Source organism: Lepisosteus platostomus, unplaced genomic scaffold (genome assembly GCF_059453375.1).
Source record: "Lepisosteus platostomus isolate fLepPlt1 unplaced genomic scaffold, fLepPlt1.hap1 Scaffold_42_H1, whole genome shotgun sequence".
Taxonomy (NCBI): domain Eukaryota; kingdom Metazoa; phylum Chordata; class Actinopteri; order Semionotiformes; family Lepisosteidae; genus Lepisosteus; species Lepisosteus platostomus.
Genome location: NW_028291665.1, coordinates 696,729 through 714,076, shown reverse-complemented (window position 1 = coordinate 714,076; position 17,348 = coordinate 696,729). Strand labels below are relative to the sequence as shown.

Genomic DNA, 17,348 nt, shown 5'->3' with positions numbered 1-17,348 from the left:
GTTTATCTCTGAACTGTTAGAAGCTTTGCAGCTACTGACTGAAGTAGCTGTGGTAATGTGTAAATCACATAATAAAGAAATGTTTCCAGTAACTCGAGGGAACAACTTTGCAGATGCAACTGTCAGGTGAGCAATACTTGTAGAACAGTAGTCTGAGACCTCTGTGAAGCAGAGAAATGGACATGGTTAGAAAAGATTGTGGGGCTGCATGATGATGGGGTGTGGAGCTGACAGCACACCAGACGCCCTGCATGCCCTCACAGCCTAATGCCCTTTATAGCCCGACAAATGCACTCTGTTGGACACCCAGGTGGGAGTCAAATGGTGTGCCGGTTACCCAAAACTGGGTGAGAACCGGGTTTGAAGCCGTAACCACTTATGTGGTATCTGGATGTAATGTTTATCAAAGGAACTCAACTACAGTTCAGGTGCGGGTGCAACAGCTCAAAAGGCCTGCTACTGAGGAACCTTTCAAACCTGGGAAATTGAAAATTGTAAAGGGAAACCTGGGCTCTTATAATCTGTTTTCCTGGTGGGTTGCTGCCACTGCCTCTGTGTCTACCAAACACTTGATAACAGAGATAAGCCCTCGGTGGGCACTGCCCTGCCCCTTGTATTATGATCAAGGAACACACTTCACAGGGAAGGTGTGTCAGGCTGTGGCTGCATTGTTCGGAGTGAGATGGACTGAGATCACCCTCAGTCTGCTGGAACAGTGGAATGAAGGAACAGATCTCTGAAAGATCGACTAGACATCAGACTGAAGGAACGCCATGGGATGCGGGCTGGATCAAACAGAACTGTGTAACAGCCTGTTTGATATCATCACGGGCCAATCAATGAAACTTCCTGGAGGGATGAATTTAGCTGGAGGAATGGATTGTTGAATTTGCTAATTCTCTATTGTAGTATTGTAGGTTGCTAGGACTTAGCAAAGCACATCTATGATGAAGAAAAATATATATCATAATTATAATCCAGATGATTGGGGCATTGGTACATGGCTACAGTCTGTGCTAGGAACATGGAGAGGGTCTCTGGTTCAATACATATTTGTGGGTCTGGTATTATTCGTTATGATCATATCGTTAATATCCTGTTTGAAAAACATGTGGACTAAAGCTGCTGCTTCTGTGCTAATTGTACACCCTGAAGGGATCATGAAGGTCAAAAAATGATTTCATGGGAAAGGTTCTCTTATCTAGTGGCAGAACCTGATGGGTAGAACAATATAGCTTTAAGGGGGGTTACCCTTGGGAGTGATTCCCCTAGATGCAAATGATTATTGTGGTTTGTTTGCTCATAATAAGATGTTTTGCAGGAACGGAACAAAGAGAAATTTTACAACTTCAGCTAGAATTGTTCTGCAAAACGTCACAGCTGAGGCAGGGGAACAATGTGTAGATTTTTCTAAGAGTTATTACCCAGTTGTTGACCAATCTGTTGACCAATGTTGACCAAAAAAGCCTAAGATTATACTGGGCTCCAGCCCACAGGGATTTACCTGTGCTGTAAGAACTAATGAGTGAATAAGGAGACTGGATTCTGGTGAAAGACTTCAGGAAAAAGAAATGGTGTTCACTCAGGTGGAGGGGGCTGTACCAGGTGCTGCTGACCACTGCCACTGCTGTGAAGGTCACAGAAATGGTGCCCTGGATTCATGCTTCCCACTGTAAAAAGGTCACAAACGAACTGAGCAAAGCGCAGGAGTGATGTCTCCACAAGGACAGATGGGGATAACCTGCGTGGGACTGATGTGCACAGCCTTTTTCCTTTTTATGTAGAAGCCTGTCACCACCCCAAAAGAGGAAGAATCTAAACACGAAGCCTCTTTGTATACAAACTGGCTGAATGAAACTGATAATGAGGGGGATATGAGTAATTTGTGGTATAAATTTATAAATCATACTGTAAAGTTAAAGAAATTTAATGCATCTTGTTATATATGTGCTTTAATGCCTCATTCTACAGCCTCACCCATGCGACTTTTTATGAAATGTACTCTTTTATTAATATCACGTTAGAAGGCTTAGACGCTATCAAACAAGAATTAAGGGGAGTTAGATTAATGGTACTTCAGAACAGGTTCGTGCTGGACCTTCAAAATGCAGCATCTGGAGGAGTCTATGCTTTAGTAGGAGACTCCTGTTGTACATATATTCCAGCTAATGACGATGATTACGGAAATATTACGCTCGCTATTCAGCATTTGAAAGAACTAAAAGACAAGGTGAATAAAGAGAGAGGCATAAAAGATACACTGGCTTTTCTCTCCTGGTTAGAATCACTGTTTGGGCCAGGGGGAATGTTTTTCTTTTAAGTTACTAACACCGATTATAGGGGCTGTGATACTTGTCTTCCTGTTTTTATGTTGCTGTATGACATGTATTATTCCAATGCTTCGAAATATGGAAATATGGTACCTAGGGGGATAAACTGTTCATCCTTCCAGTCTGGAGAATTGGCAGCTGTCTGACGTCAGTAAGTGATCCTTAAAAAATTAATAGTTCCATGACAGTGTGCATCACCAGAAAATCAATTTCAATGCATTAAAACTCTTGTTATCCTTCTGATCATTGAAGTGTCATTGCCCCAGCACTGTATACTCTTACTTTTGACGCCTGTCTGAAGTTGGATCCATTTCTAAGAATGGTGACTCACATATCCTCATGCTCAACTTTGGCTCAACCACACAAACTATGAAGTTAATCATCTGCTTTTGCTCCAAGATTTGTGTTACTAGGCTCTCTCCTGGGGATCCTCGTGTTCAAACATTGCCCTTATTGTGGATGATCCATGACAGAATTCAGGGAATTCAGAATTCTGATACCTCAGCTCAGATTCTGACTGGGCAGACTGTCATTGCCTGGTGTGAATGTGTGCATATCTGTTTTTGTGCATGTTCTGTGGCCTGTTGTACAGTACATCACAAATGAAAGGGAAATGGAAAACTAAAATAAGACTCAAGTGTTTTATCTTTCATTAACAGTGTTTCATTAGTATCTATGCTAGATCCTGTCATCCACTGCTTACCACGACAGGCTCTAGCACGGGATAGCAGCTAATACATTTAACAATCTCACTGCACAATGTTGTATATTCAAGGGCTGATCTTCTGTACTTTTTCTTTCACTTTTCATTTCCTGGAAACTCAGTCCTGCCAGGAATAATCTGAGAACATAATCAATCTGAGTGAAATTCTAAGCAGAGGAAGATTGTTTTACAGAGTCAACAAGGTCTAATTCAAGGTCATCAGCACTAACAAGATTCTCTCTGGAGACAGGCGATAAGAAAATTGAAAGTGTGTATTGTTACACAACAGCAGAGACTATGAGTTATGCTATCATGAGAGTGGTGATGGATTTTTTTCATTGCTTAGTTTTGCAGGTTCTGTACATTTGAACATTCAAAGTGACTAAAGTAAAGGAGTTTTCCCTTTTTACCACATAATTCCCAAAGATCAACACTAATAGAAAGCCTAATTCCAGCCAAGATTCAATTACTGTCTCTCAGGCATCCCAGCAGTGGATTTCATGACTTCAGACAGCCATCTTTATCAGTGGAGAACTCAATGCTCTGAGGTTTACTGGCAGAGTCTCACACTGGGTAATATGTTGGTAAATAATGTCCTATGGAATTCTACTATTGATAAATTCTACTATGGAACTGCGATGTGTCCTGAAAAAATCTTCTATGATAGTGGTACAGTCCATCACACCCCACCTACAGCCTTTAAAAGAGAAAAAAAAAACTGACAACAACAAAGTAAGTCTGGTGTAATCAACTAGGTCTTGCAAACATACTTAACCTCTTCCAGCTACCAACATTACAAATGCTGTTTACACATTAGATGGTTATTTTTTGGCTTCTGATATTATGGTGGAAAAAGAGCCCTGGAATCTTTGTAGAAGGACAAAAGACGGAAAGAACAGGCAGTGTAACCATGGCGAAGAGAAGGGAAATATTGGAGAGAGCTTTTTTCATACACTTTTTATCATTGTTTTTCCAGCCCAACAATGATCAACAAATATGGGCAGGCGTCCTGTGCCAAATCCAATCTACCTTTCTTCCAAGCATACAGGAATGTCAGTGAATTAAATATTGACATATGAAAATACCCAAAAATATGCAATCACACATATGCAGTTTGAGCAAACATAAGACAATACCCAAGTACCACAAACTACCAGGCATCATAAGCAGTTCAGGTGGGGAGCTGTGTCAGCATGCGTAGGCTGCAAAGGAACAAGTAATAGGTCTATTCCATGCTTAAAAGAGAAGAAAGAAAACACAACATTTCAGCCGTGGAGCCCTCACACCTGAAGAAGGCTCCACGGCCGAAACGTTGTGTTTTCTTTCTTCTCTTTTCATCTAGTGTCATTAGCCAGTTCCTGTCAAAATAAAATAGAAAAGGATAACATTCTAGAGAGAGTTTGAAATACCAAGGTACAATTTAAACCATATTTCTTCCACTACAACCACAATATTTTGGAGAGATCGCTGAGCCTAACTGTTCTGGCATGTCCGTTAGCCTCCGTCCTGCTTCAGCAATGAATGCAACGGGGCACATTCTGAGGGAGATGCGGTCAATCAGGTTGCAGGAAAACCATGCTATGCTTTTTTTTGAGATCCTGAAAAGGACAGAGGGGCCATGTATATGTGTGCAGCTGGATATGTTATTGCAGGTGGCGTAGCAAATTCTGCTGAAGCCCCACTGCCTGGTGTGGACGGTAGCTGTGCATGTTGCAGCAGAATTGTGCATGTGAGATCAAGGGGGCATGTCATGTGTTTGAGCACTTCACTCCCTTCCGGAAGCACGTGATTCCCTGAGTCCAAAAAATTTGTAAGTTCTTTGGATGACCTGTGGACCGATCTTTCACGATGAAGAATTCCTTAAGAAGAATAGATCTCGGCCCACCATCCCAATGCCTCCATCTGAAAACAGCAACCTCCCACTGCCCTTAGTCTGCAAGGCAGTCCTTTCAAGTGCGATGATGACGCCGGGACCTTCGTTGCCTATTGTACGAGCTGAACTTTTGTGCTCATCAATTCAAGGCTCTTTCCATCAACTCATCTTGTCTTTTGACGCTTCATGTTTTGTACTCCTTTGACTATCGGCATATCGGGTGACTGCAAACACTGAAGTTCTTGCTTACGGAGTGTGGAACAGTGTTTTCAAGTGATCGCTGTTCTGTCATGTTGACGCCGAGTGAATCTTTCTTTGGCAACATGGGCAGGCTGACAGCAGCGCGAGCTAAAGTAATGGCAAATTTCTTGACTTATTTCTGAATGTGAATGTTCTTTAGAAAAGGGATGCGGCGTTGCTTCTCCCCCGTGTAAAGGTCACGCATTCCAGACGTGGTTATGAGCGAACAGTTGCCGCAAGTGTTTGAAAAGAGCAAGAGAGGAAGCAGCCCTGCCCCGTGTGAGGATCAAACTCAGGACCTTCAGACAATGAGACTGACGCGCTACCAACTACGCCAACGAGGCCAGCTGCAGTACACAGCTGGAAAGTTTGCCTCATATGGATTTCAGACGCCCGTTCCCTAATCTTTAGACGCCCTCTGCTGGATGTTGCATTTGCCTTTTGATCTCACCGATACTTTTTTGGTCTGTTTCTGTTGCGAGTCCGTTTTTCAGATCTCACCTAGCACAAGTCTCTCTGGCTGAAGTGGCCTCTCTGCTTCAGCATCGTGCCCTCACTCAGCCATTAAAAACGTCACTCGGACTTCTGACATGCTGACATGAAATGTCAAGAGAGAGTGGCGGAGACGCTTAAGGCAGAGAGAAGATGAAGAGGGGGCGTGGCTGCAAATTGATTGACAGCTGCATGACGCTCTCCATGCAAGGCGTGACCACAGGCTAAAGGACACCTTTCGGCACATCAAGCTCTAAGCACACACCTGGAGGACGTGGGAAATGATCCCGTTATCTCTCGCATGCAAAGCGAGCGCTGTACCATGCAAGCTAACCCCCCTCGCTGGGGTTATGCCTCGGTGTCACCTAGTGCCGCTTGTTCCCCTCTTACCGGGTGCAGTTCACTGCCCTTCGTCTGCAAGGCAGTCGTGTAATTGCAGCTTTCTTGACTTATTGATGAAGGTCTGACTGGACGAGCGAATGACGCCTCTCCCCCGTCCTCAAGCTCGCTGACAGAATAAAATGGAAAGTGCTGCCGTGGCTCATTGGTTTAGGGGTATGAGTCTCGCTTAGGGTGTGGGAGGTCCTGGGTTCAACTCCTGGATGAGCCCTTGTGTGTTCTTTTTGTCCTCGTCCACAAGACTGGGAACTGCATGGGCGAATGTGAAGAAGATCCTTCTCGAACGTGCAAAACGTGCGAGAAGAGGGGGCGCTTGTTTCCAGCCAAAACTTCTCGCGTGTGAGACGAGCTGACCATCGCTGCAGGAGGTGGGAGGGTCACTCTGGTAGACAGAGCTGACCTTCGGCAATAGGATTTATACTCTCCAAGATGATATTTGCACTTTCTGGAGAGGCGATTTTCTCCACTTCAGTAGCCAGATTTCGTCGATTGCGTGGAGAGGGCTGTAGAATGTGGCAGCGCCTTTCCTGCTCCGTCCATGACAGGCGTGCTGGTCTCTGGAGAGAGAGCACGGTCCATCAGCGCACTCCAATAAAGGCACTGGAAGCAGCTGAATCGCAATGGCGAAGCTCAACGCTGGGCCGCTGGGCATATCTTACCACCGTTTCCGTAGTGTAGTGGTTATCACGTTTGCCTCACACGCGAAAGGTCCCCGGTTCGAAACCGGGCGGAAACAGACTTATTTTGTCGCCACGCACAAAAGGGGATTGGGGATTCGCCTAGCGCTGTGATCGAACAGACCCACTCACCCCTTAGTGTGGCGGGATCTGCACAGTGCATGTCGCAGCGCATCCTGCTTTCACTTCAATGCGCGTCCTGATGTACCCCGGTCTCCCGCGTGACAGGTGGGGACAGGTGACAGGTCCTATACTAACGAGGAAGACATCGCTCTCTCCGACCCCCGGCATTGTGTCCCGACCCACCGTGCTGGAAGCCGACGGGTGCTGTGATTCCTTTAAGGAGCAGAAATGACAACCGAGGAGCCGAGAGATCATTTCAGCATTTCGCGTCTGAACGGAAAACACAAACGACCAACTCGGAATGACTTGCCTTTGACGCTTTTCAAAGCGTTCTTTGTGCACGACGACTGCGCCGCCTAGCAGATACAAATGGGTTGTACAACTTTGAACTAGCAAATGGAAGAGGGCTAAGCCCCCTCTCTTTTAGCCCAGGTTCAATCTGTCTCCCAGAATCACCAGGGCGCACACACACACACCCGTGCCGTTGAAGTGCTCTGCTTCATTTCTAAGGGCAACTCAACATTCACTCCTACCCCGAGTGCAGAAAAGACAGTGTCTGCAGCAACAGCAGCTCAGGTCTCTGCACAGGAGCTAAGCTGCCCCCATCTCCTCTGCTCTGCGGCTCCTGCGGAGTGGAATCCTGCCTGGAGCTGTGTTTGCAGGCGGCGGCTCCCCGCGCCCTGTCTGTGCGTCGTGAAATTAATTAATAACGTTAATAAATTTATAAAGTTAATTTATAAATTTATAAAGTTAATAAAGTTATAAATTAGAAATTAATAACGATATAATTATATTCATGTACCGCAACACAAGAATAGTACACGCTGTACATTGTCTGTCGATAATGTTTCTGTAGTGCTTTTTCAGCACTCAGCTGGTGGTGCTGTGGGTTAGGTTCCTGACTTCCATATCACACGGTCTATGATTGAATCCCATTGAACTATGACTTTATTTTTTAACAAACATTTCTTTGAAAAAATGAAACGTTTCCCTTGGTCAGAGATTAAATAAAACCTCACTTTTTTTGAGCAGAAGGTTTACTGTGACCTGAGAAGGGCCGGCATCCAATCACGGTGGTACACACACACGCTCTCACCTATATGAGCTACACGGCTACCAAGATGATCTCAGGTGCGCCGAGCTGGTACGGAACATATTGAACTGATCGACGGCGAATTGTCTCTCAGACAGGCTTTTCACCTCTGAGCTCCCTGACTGACAGTGATCAGCTAGGTAGTGAAACAGTCAGCTGCTTCTAAGCCTTAAACAGCTGCATCTCGGCGCTTCCACGGAGAGATGATTTGAAAGCCGAACATCACCCGTTGGGAACACCTTACTATCACTAGTTTAAGAGACTCTTAAGGTCTTGCAGAGGTGCCTGTCTAATAGCATGCACTTTGCAAGCTATAGGTGTTTAGGCTGAGGCAGAATGCCTGTTAACAAAATGTTTTTCTAAAGGTGTGTCCAAGTGGCTGCAAAAGGACAACACTCCTGGGGCGCCGTGGCTTAGTTGGTTAAAGCGCCTGTCTAGTAAACAGGAGATCCTGGGTCCGAATCCCAGCGGTGCCTTCTTTGTTCTGTCTTCTCGAACAGTACTGGTCATTATGGACAACCGCCTACGGCTAGACTTAATTAAATGCAAGTATTCATTTCCTGTCTTTAACGCGACTTGTTTTTCTTAAAATGGATGCAACTTGCAAAACATGAAATACAAACCTTGCTAATCAGCGCTAGCGGCTGGCAAAAAAAAAAGAAGTCAGCAATGTTTTTTTTCTTTAACCTTAACCCTGCTAATGGAGAAGAGTTAATCGACCGAGTCTATGCAGCTTAAACGGTGCGCATGTCGGGTCCTTAGCTGAAAGGGTGGTAAATCACGCTCACCCCAGTCCTTAATCTTTTAAAGAGGATACAAAATTGAACCTAGTCGCCACATCACATACATCCTATTCAACGATAAAAAGGTAACATCTATCCTCGTCCAGAGTAAATCTCACGTTGAGGGCATATTTTTTTCCACTTTACCATGAGTCGGGCTCGGCTGCACAGAGGAGAGAGCAGAGCAATGAGGTCACGGGGACAGGGGAGTCACATGCTGGCGGTTTGAATACGCGGAAGATCACTGAGGGATCCACAGTATGTGGACCCTCCGTGCGCCATCAGTCCGCACTCCGGACTCTGAATCCTGCCATCCGAGTTAAGATCTCGGCGGAACCTGAGGCGCAGTTCCTTCTTAAAACGTAATCTGGTGAGCATTTCTAGAATCGTACTTGTATAGATGCAGCCTTTAATGTGTTGCTAGGTTAAAATTGATGACTTCTTGAACTTCAGTAGGCAACTGCCCTCTTGATTTCGGATTTAATTTCTTTATTACAGGGGCGCTTTTATGAAGACAGAGTCATGTTCAGGTACTTTGCTTGATGGAGGAAGCTCATTTCGGACTCTGTGATCTGCTCACCTGGAAAGGTCTACTGTACTACTACAAGAGAGAAGTAGAGTCTGGAAGAAGGGACAATTTTATGATGCTTTGGAAGGTAATGCTTTTTTTTCTTTGAAATCGAAATGAATCAGAATATCAGTGCAAAAGACAAACTCTTGGTTTGGTTTAAAGAGATATGGTTTTAAAACAGACAAAATGTAGAAAACAGGTGTTTCTCACTTTTGGAAAAGAATGGACCGGGGGTAATATTTTACTAGTTGCAGGGCTGAGATCACTGGGTTACAGTCCTGTAGTGTCACACCAGGGACAGTGGCGCAATGCATAATGCATCTGACTACGGATTAGGAGATTGTAGGTTCGACTCCTACCTGGCTCGGGTCGTTTTAAAACACATCGGGCTATTCCCCAAGTAGCCTGTGCTACTTACTGCATTGTAATCGTACCCAGTAAGAGATTTCCTTCATATAAATGAACTGCACCTGACAGCTTTAGAATAACACCTGGGCTCAGTACGGTGCTGAGAGCTCAGCGTTGCTGTTCTAATTAGCACGCACGATTGTTGCTAGTTGAAAACTTTTCCCAATACCCCGCTTCCGCTGGTTTGCAATACAATCGGCGAAAGCAATTTTTGACAGTCTCGTCAGAGACTGAGCAAGGTGTTTAAAGACAGATTTTGTCATGGTGACATCATGGTAGAAAGAAACGAGCTTGTTACGTCTCAACAGAAACGCTCTTTATCTCTTTCAGCGTTATGCAGAGAACAGCGTCTGTCGAGATCACTTTTGAGTCAGCGCGAAACGCCGTGTGCTGTCAGTTTGATTTCATATTGCTCGTAGCGGCGCCCGGCTTTTGTCTGTCAAACGTTAGGTTGCGCTTCTTCATGCTGCATCGTCGGCATGAGTGGAGCTTTTTAAACGTCTGTACTTACTGCGCCCCATAAGAAATCGTTTGTCCCCGTTCAAAAGAGATTGTGCGATGTCCTGCAGCGTTTGCAAAGCAAACCTTTGACAGTTTGAAAAGAGGAATTTATTCTGCTTCCTGTGCGTGCAGTAGTTACAAAGTTGAAGGTCTTTACACGATCTGCTGCAGTTTTCAGTGGGCGAGCTTTGTCAGATGGCTTGGAAAAACGCACTGTGTTTCGGCTCGGGAAACATCATGGGCAGTGTCCTGCATGTTTTCTGTGTATAGCTGTCTTTTAACACATACAGAATTCATTAGAAATCATTGATTTCTCCAATTAACAAGGGTCCCTTTTGAACCTGCGAGAAGCATTCCTTCAATGTAACAGATTTACTCCGGGGAAAGGCAGCATGACATTGAGAGTAGCTCAAGCTTTCAGCACCCGTATCGGACTGCGTGTATGCAGACACCGCTCAGAATCCCCTGTAAGATTCTCCTTCAATTCCGTTTTGCAGTGCTTTAGCTCTTTCAAAAGGCTTCGCTTTGCTAGTCATAATCCAAGGCTCATGACAGCATTTGAAACCAATTGCCACTGCGTTGGCCAGGAATCGAACCCAGGTCAACTGCTTGGAAGGCAGCTATGCTCAACACTATACCACCAATGCACGCCCACAGGTGCCCTGCAGGACACCACCAGAGAATGCTCACGATTTCGGAAGCTGTCTCCGGGACGTGCTGATTCCACACATCCTGAATAAATCATGATATTGTTAGTTGCTGTAGCTAGACGTTCAAATGAGTTTCATGGCCAGATGGACTGTTTCCTCCAGCGATTTCGATTTTTAAGAACTTTTATTTCCTTTTCACAATAAAATACAGGGCATCACAAATGCTTTACATTAATATACATACTTAAAACAGTATATATGATCACATCTTATTACATTTTGACACGGTACGAGTTACATAGCAACAATTTCTTTTTTCTGAAGCAAATCACATTCTTTACTTAAACATGATAGTGTTTTTCACAGTTTCTTGAGATATTGACCTATGCCCTCTATTTCCCACAGATTTTCTGCTTCCTCCCTCCCTTCTCTCCACAGATCTCTGAGGTAATAGTTCTCTCGGGTGATGAACAGGGCCAGGCTACCTGCAGCCTTGACTGGGATCTTGATGCCTTTGAACAGCCCCATGTTCCTCACTCTCCACAGGGCGTCTTTCCCACTGTTCACCACGGCCCAGATCCTGTCAAACTTCCTCCTGACGTGTTTGACAGGATCTGGGCCGTGTCAAAGAGATGCCGTATATGACGAAAGCAGCGGTCAGGGTAAATTGGGGCGAGAGAGCCTGCAACCAATCTTCAAACTGTGCCCAGAAGGCCTTAGCAAAAAAGCAAGACCACAGGAGATGGGTCACAGTCTCCTCCTCGCTGCAGCCCACCCTAACGCAGCGAGGGCTGGGTGTGAGGACCATACGGTACAAGGAAGTTCGTACCGGTAAGCACTGGTGGACGACACTCCAGGCTAAATCTCTGTGAATGTTGCACAGAAACTTAGAGGATGTGTGTTTCCACACCTTCCTTGTTTGGGCTGATGTTAAAATGCCCACAGGGGTCTGCCTATTGTTCTGGGGTGCAAAGAAATCTTCCAGTTTTTGGACGCTGACATCTCGGAGGGGAATATGGCCAATTGTGTGAGATCTTAGAAAACTTTTAACTGTCCCATAAATTGCAGGGCATGTGTCAGAGAGTGGGACATCCAGCTTGGGTCTGACACCCCACACTCTGAACACCTCCCTACCTACCCAGAGCCTGGAAAAATAAGTCCAGGTACGCGCTGCAGGTGCTGTTGCAAAGCCTCTCAGCACAGAGGCCAGGAAAATGCACAGCAGCTTCGTAGCAATATCTGGGACAGACTTCCCCCCTGAGGGTAGCGGCCTGTACATTATTTCCCTTCTGAGTCTTTCCTGCTTCCCACCCCATAGAAATTGAAACATCAATCTCCTCAGCACCGCCGCAACACGGTGTGGGATTGGGAAGGTAGAAGCCAGAAAATTCAAGACAGGCAAGAGCTTGGCTTTGATGACCAGCACCTTCCCTGTCATGGTGAGGTCTCGGTCCTTCCATTGCATCAGTTTTTTGTTTAAGATTGGCAATTTGTTCTGCCAATTTACTGTTCCCATCTCTTCTCCAAAATACACCCCCAGGACCTTAATTCTCTTCTCTTGCAGCCTGAGATCATGTCCTTCTTTTGGCTCCCTCCAGTTCTGATAAAAAATCTCGCTCTTTGATTTGTTAATTTTTGCAGAGGAAGCCAAAGAGAACCGATCACAGCACTGCAGAGCTCTACTAATTGAGGCATTGTCAGAGAGGAGCAGGGTGACGTCATCCATGTATAGAGATGTCTTTACCTCTCCTCCCCCACTTCCAGGTACTGGTATCCCATTAATGGCCTGATCCTGGCGCAAGGCACAGGCTAAGGGCTCCATAGCCAAAACGAATAACAAGGGGGATAATGGCCAGCCCTGCCTCACAACAGACTTCAAAGGGGCGTGATCTATTGCCATTAACCATTACTCTGCTGTTGCTACCTGTGTACAGCAGGTTAATCCACTTTCTCATGATGGGGCCAAACTTCATGTGCTCAAGTACCGAAGTTAAGTACTGCCGGTTTAGGCGGTCAAAGGCCTTTTCTAGGTCTACACCTGAAATGCACAGAGGGAGGGAGCGATCCTCTGAGTACAGACAGACATCCCTCAACAAGGCCAGGTTGTCGCTCATCAGGCATCCTGCTATCCCACAAGTCTGTTCTTTCCCTACCAGTGAGGCCACTACATTTTGTAGGCGCAGGAAAAGGGCTTTGGACAGGATCTTAGTGTCCACGCCTAACAGGCTGAGGGGTCTCCAGTTCTTTATGTCATTCTTTGCTCCTTTCTTAAACAAGAGAGAGATAGTGCCTTCTCTTAAGGAGTCAGGCAGCAATTCTGTCTTATAGCTTTCCTCGAATAGGAGCAGCAGCGGATCCTGAAGCAGATCCCAAAAGGTGCAATAAAATTCTTTAGGGAGCCCGTCAGCACCCGGAGTTTTCCCCTTCTGTAAGCTCTCCATAGCCTGTCTCAGCTCTTCTACTGTCAAATCCCTCTCAAGTACTTCCCTATCTTCTTCACTCAAAACGTTTTCTAGCTTTGAGGTAAAAAAATGAATTTCTTCATCCTTTACCTCTGTAGAGCTGTACAGTCTTGAGTAGAAGGCCTCGGTGCAGGAGAGGATTGCACTCGGCTCTGTTCTCTCTCGTCCCTCCTCATCAACTACACTTTCCATGACAGACTTGGAGCCTTCCACTTTCCTGAAAAAGAGGCGAGAACACTTCTCATTTTCTTCCAAGAACTGCACTCGACTACTTTCTTCGGCTATGCTCCGGATGTCCTTTTTTAAAAGGGTGATATCCTCGAGCACATCGAAGCCACTGTGCATCATCGTGTAGAGACGCTGCAGCTGCCTCTGTTTCCTGGCTAGCACTCCTCTCCGTCTGGCAGCAGCCTTCCTTCCCTCAGCCATGAAAAAGGCCTTTGTCCTCACCTTCACCTCCTCCCACCACTCTCCTACTGACCCGTACAGACACTGCAAGGACAGCCACTGTGATAGTTTCTCCTTGTAGCAGGATACTACCCCCTCGTTCTCTAGCAGCTTTGTGTTGAGTTTCCAGATGCCTGGGCCAAAGCCCTGGAGTTCCACTCTACGACCTAAAGCCTGATGATCTGAGAAGAAGACAGGCTGAAGAGTGACCCCAACAACTTTCACTCTCTCTGAGACAAAGCAATAGTCAATTCTGGAGCTGCTATTCCTCCCTGACCATGTATATCCTGCTGTTGTGGGATATATACATCTATATGTGTCTGAGAGTTTAAAGTCTTGAACTAAGTTTTGCAGGGCCAGTGACCTGGAATCCAATTTTATCAGAGAGCTAGACTGCCTGTCTGTGTGCTCTAAGATACAATTAAAATCCCCTCCCACTATCACGTCTGTGCTACATAACAATAGGTGAGAGAGTGCCTTGAGTAGCTCCACCCTTCCTCCCACGTCAGTAGGGCAATACACATTGAATATCCGCAGGTTAATGGTCCCCCATTCCACATCCACACACAGCAACCTGCCATCTATGACCCTCTGAATACTTTTCAATTTGAATGCCCATCCTTTGAAAAGAATGGCCACGCCAGAGGCTCTGTTGTTATTGTCCCCTGACCAAACAGAAAGCCCTTTATCCCACCTTTCTTCAAAGCTTTTATACCTCTCTTGATAGGCTAAAGCACACTCCTGCAACATCAACACATCTCCCTCTCTCTGCTGGAGGTAATCAAAGACAGACTGGCATTTAACTCTGTCATTGATACCTCTGGTGTTAAGAGATATTATGTTTAGAGCCATATTACATAAGAAAGTGGAACCAGTCTTTACAAAACACATTTCTCTTCTGTCTCACCTGGTCCCTTCTTCTTTTCTTTTTCTTCTTACCAATTTCCTGCCAGCCATCCTCTGAATGAGCCTTCATCAGGGTGGCAGCAGTAAAAGCATTCACGGAGTCCATTTCAAGGAAGGGGGTAGAGGGAGGGGTGGAGGGGTTCCAGCTGTTCCCATCGCCATGCTCTCCTTCCTCCTCGCTCGGGGAGAAAACAGAGTCATTTTTCCTTTTCCTCAAGTCCAGCTCCTGGGAGCACTGAGGGGAAAGGGGTGCAGCCGATGCACCAGTCTCCTCTTCCCCCTCACCAACCATTTGCTGCAGATCCTCTGTGATGGACTGGATGGAGGAGAGGAGGGCATCTGTAGCACTTGCAGAGTCTGAGAAAAGCAGCTCCGCTGAATCCTGGGTATCCTCGCTGGACCCGCTCCACCGGGGGGCCCCACACTGGCCCTCGTTCTGAGGAGCAGGAGTGGGGGAGGGGTCCTCGCTGTTCTCGGGGGTTTTCAAACCCTCGTGCTTGTCTGGTGCAGTCTGTTGTGGGGGCGTAGTGGATTTCTCTTCCACCGGCCCCGGAACCACAGCAGGGCAGATCCTGGCTGGAGGCTGAGACTTTATCAAACAAGGGTTCTTTGTTTGACTTGTTGTTTGCTTTGGCTTTTCGGGCCGGTTTGGCTGAAACAAGCACTGCCTCATCCTTTCTCATTTTGAGTTTATTGGCGTAGGCATGAGGGCAGTTTATAAAAACGTGTCCTTCCAAGCCAAGTAAATTGCACTTTGGCAGCATTGAACAGTCAGAGGCTAAATGTCCCTGTTTGCCACAGGTCTTGCAGCATTTCACAGTGCAGGGCGATGCCAGGTGTCCCACAGCGCCGACACACCTTTGGTTGTCCCACATAAAAAACATAGCCATTGCAGGCGCCCAGCCAGATTGTAGAGGGCAGGTGCCTTAAGCCTCCATTTACATTGTCCGGTAGCAAGCGAACCTCGAATTTCCTTGCTCCTGCTTTTATACCGTCAACATATCTAACCTCAGTTCCATGGTGGACGGTGCAGTACTGGTTAAGCCAGGTGTGAATGTCCTCCGTCTTTTTTGAAGGTACAGGCATTGAGCATTGGTGGTTCAGTGTTAGAATTCTCGCCTGCCACGCGGGAGGCTTGGTTTTGATTCCCAGCCAATGCAGTGGCTTTTGCAACTCGCAACTGAAAACCCACTGAAGCTAAGCGGGTGTGAGCTGGGTCAGTACCCGGATGAGGGTGAGCTACAGGGAAAAACAAAGCTTCCAGCTGGAAGCGGTGTTAATGGTGCCGGCGGGGGGGCGCTCACCCTGAGGTCTGTGCGGGTCCCAATGCCCCAGTATAGTGACGGAGATGCTGTGTTGTAAGAGGGCGCTGTCTTTTGGATGAGATGTAAAACCGAGGTCACAGCGCTCTGTGGTCATTAAAAATGACCACCAAAACCTTTGACAAAAGCTCTTGGTAATTGATGGTCTTCAAAAATGCTTCTCCTTTAGGTACATTTTAAATCAGCTGAAAAATGCTGTGAAATGGGGGGCATTTCAGGCCAGTGTAGGATTTTGGTTACAAGAACCATGAAAGTGCACAAGAAAGCCCGTACACTGAATTACACGGCTTTCTATTCAAAAGAGGACAAAAGAAATTCCCTGAGTTCGATTTTTTGCAGCACTGAGAGGGGCACTGTTGCGAGGCCAGTTAGCTCAGTTGGTTAGAGCGTGGTGCTAATAACGCCAAGGTTGTTGGGTCCGGCCGTCTGATTGGCGTTCTTTTCTTTGGGGGGCGGGAAGTGTCCGGCCGCAGGGGATCTTGGGACCTTGCCTGCATAGCGGCTTCCCAGAGTGCGTCGTTTCCGGCACAGTGTGGCCGGGTGTTTTCCGAGTTATCGCACGGATTGGTCACGCTCGCAAGCCGTGAGCCGCAGGCGATGAGCCCGGAGCTGAACGGGCCCCACTGGCTAGTTTGTAAGGCCAGGTGCATTGCCAACCACGACCGGCAGCGCAGAGGCTTTGAAGGCGGCCTGGGCTCCTGTAGCTGTGCAGCCACGCACTCTGGTTTCTTTTCATGTTGTACAAATCTTTCGCCTTTTACTAAAGATTTCCGTGGAGAGGAGCATGAAGGAGTTCCATGCAATTTTTGTGCTTCCCTGCCTTCGGGTGGGGCGCAGCCTGGCTGGTCAAAGAGAGAAAACAAAAACGCCCGCAATCGGTCTTGTTATGGCGATTGTGGCAGTCTGCTCCGCGAGTCCACGGTCTCCGGCCGTCTGATTGGCGCTCTTTTCTTTGGGGGGCGGGAAGTGTCCGGCCGCAGGGGATCTTGGGACCTCGCTTTGCATAGCGGCTTCCCAGAGTGCGTCGTTTCCGGCACAGTGTGGCCGGGTGTTTTCCGAGTTATCGCACGGATTGGTCACGCTCGCAAGCCGTGAGCCGCAGGCGATGAGCCCGGAGCTGAACGGGCCCCACTGGCTAGTTTGTAAGGCCAGGTGCATTGCCAACCACGACCGGCAGCGCAGAGGCTTTGAAGGCGGCCTGGGCTCCTGCAGCTGTGCAGCCACGCACTCTGGTTTCTCTTCATCTCGTACAAATCTTTCGCCTTTTACTAAAGATTTCCGTGGAGAGGAGCATGAATGAGTTCCGTGCAATTTTTGTGCTTCCCTGCCTTCGGGTGGGGCGCAGCCTGGCTGGTCAAAGAGAGAAAAC

The 17,348-nt window shown here is 46.9% G+C and overlaps 5 non-coding genes across 5 annotated transcripts; all 5 read left to right on the top strand.

Annotated features, from left to right (window-relative positions):
• Nucleotides 1-6,700: 6,700 nt before the first annotated feature.
• On the top strand, nt 6,701-6,773 carry trnav-cac (transfer RNA valine (anticodon CAC)). Its single transcript has one exon. It is a non-coding gene; the product is annotated as a tRNA-Val (tRNA).
• A 1,559-nt stretch (nt 6,774-8,332) lies between these two features.
• Nucleotides 8,333-8,406, top strand: trnat-agu (transfer RNA threonine (anticodon AGU)). The gene has a single exon. It is a non-coding gene; the product is annotated as a tRNA-Thr (tRNA).
• Nucleotides 8,407-9,782: 1,376 nt separating this feature from the next.
• Nucleotides 9,783-9,921, top strand: LOC148633977 (U4 spliceosomal RNA). The gene has a single exon (XR_015933848.1). It is a non-coding gene; the product is annotated as a U4 spliceosomal RNA (small nuclear RNA).
• A 6,774-nt stretch (nt 9,922-16,695) lies between these two features.
• LOC148633976 (U5 spliceosomal RNA) lies at nt 16,696-16,812 on the top strand. Its single transcript, XR_015933802.1, has one exon. It is a non-coding gene; the product is annotated as a U5 spliceosomal RNA (small nuclear RNA).
• Nucleotides 16,813-17,203: 391 nt separating this feature from the next.
• On the top strand, nt 17,204-17,320 carry LOC148633975 (U5 spliceosomal RNA). The gene has a single exon (XR_015933789.1). It is a non-coding gene; the product is annotated as a U5 spliceosomal RNA (small nuclear RNA).
• Nucleotides 17,321-17,348: the final 28 nt, after the last annotated feature.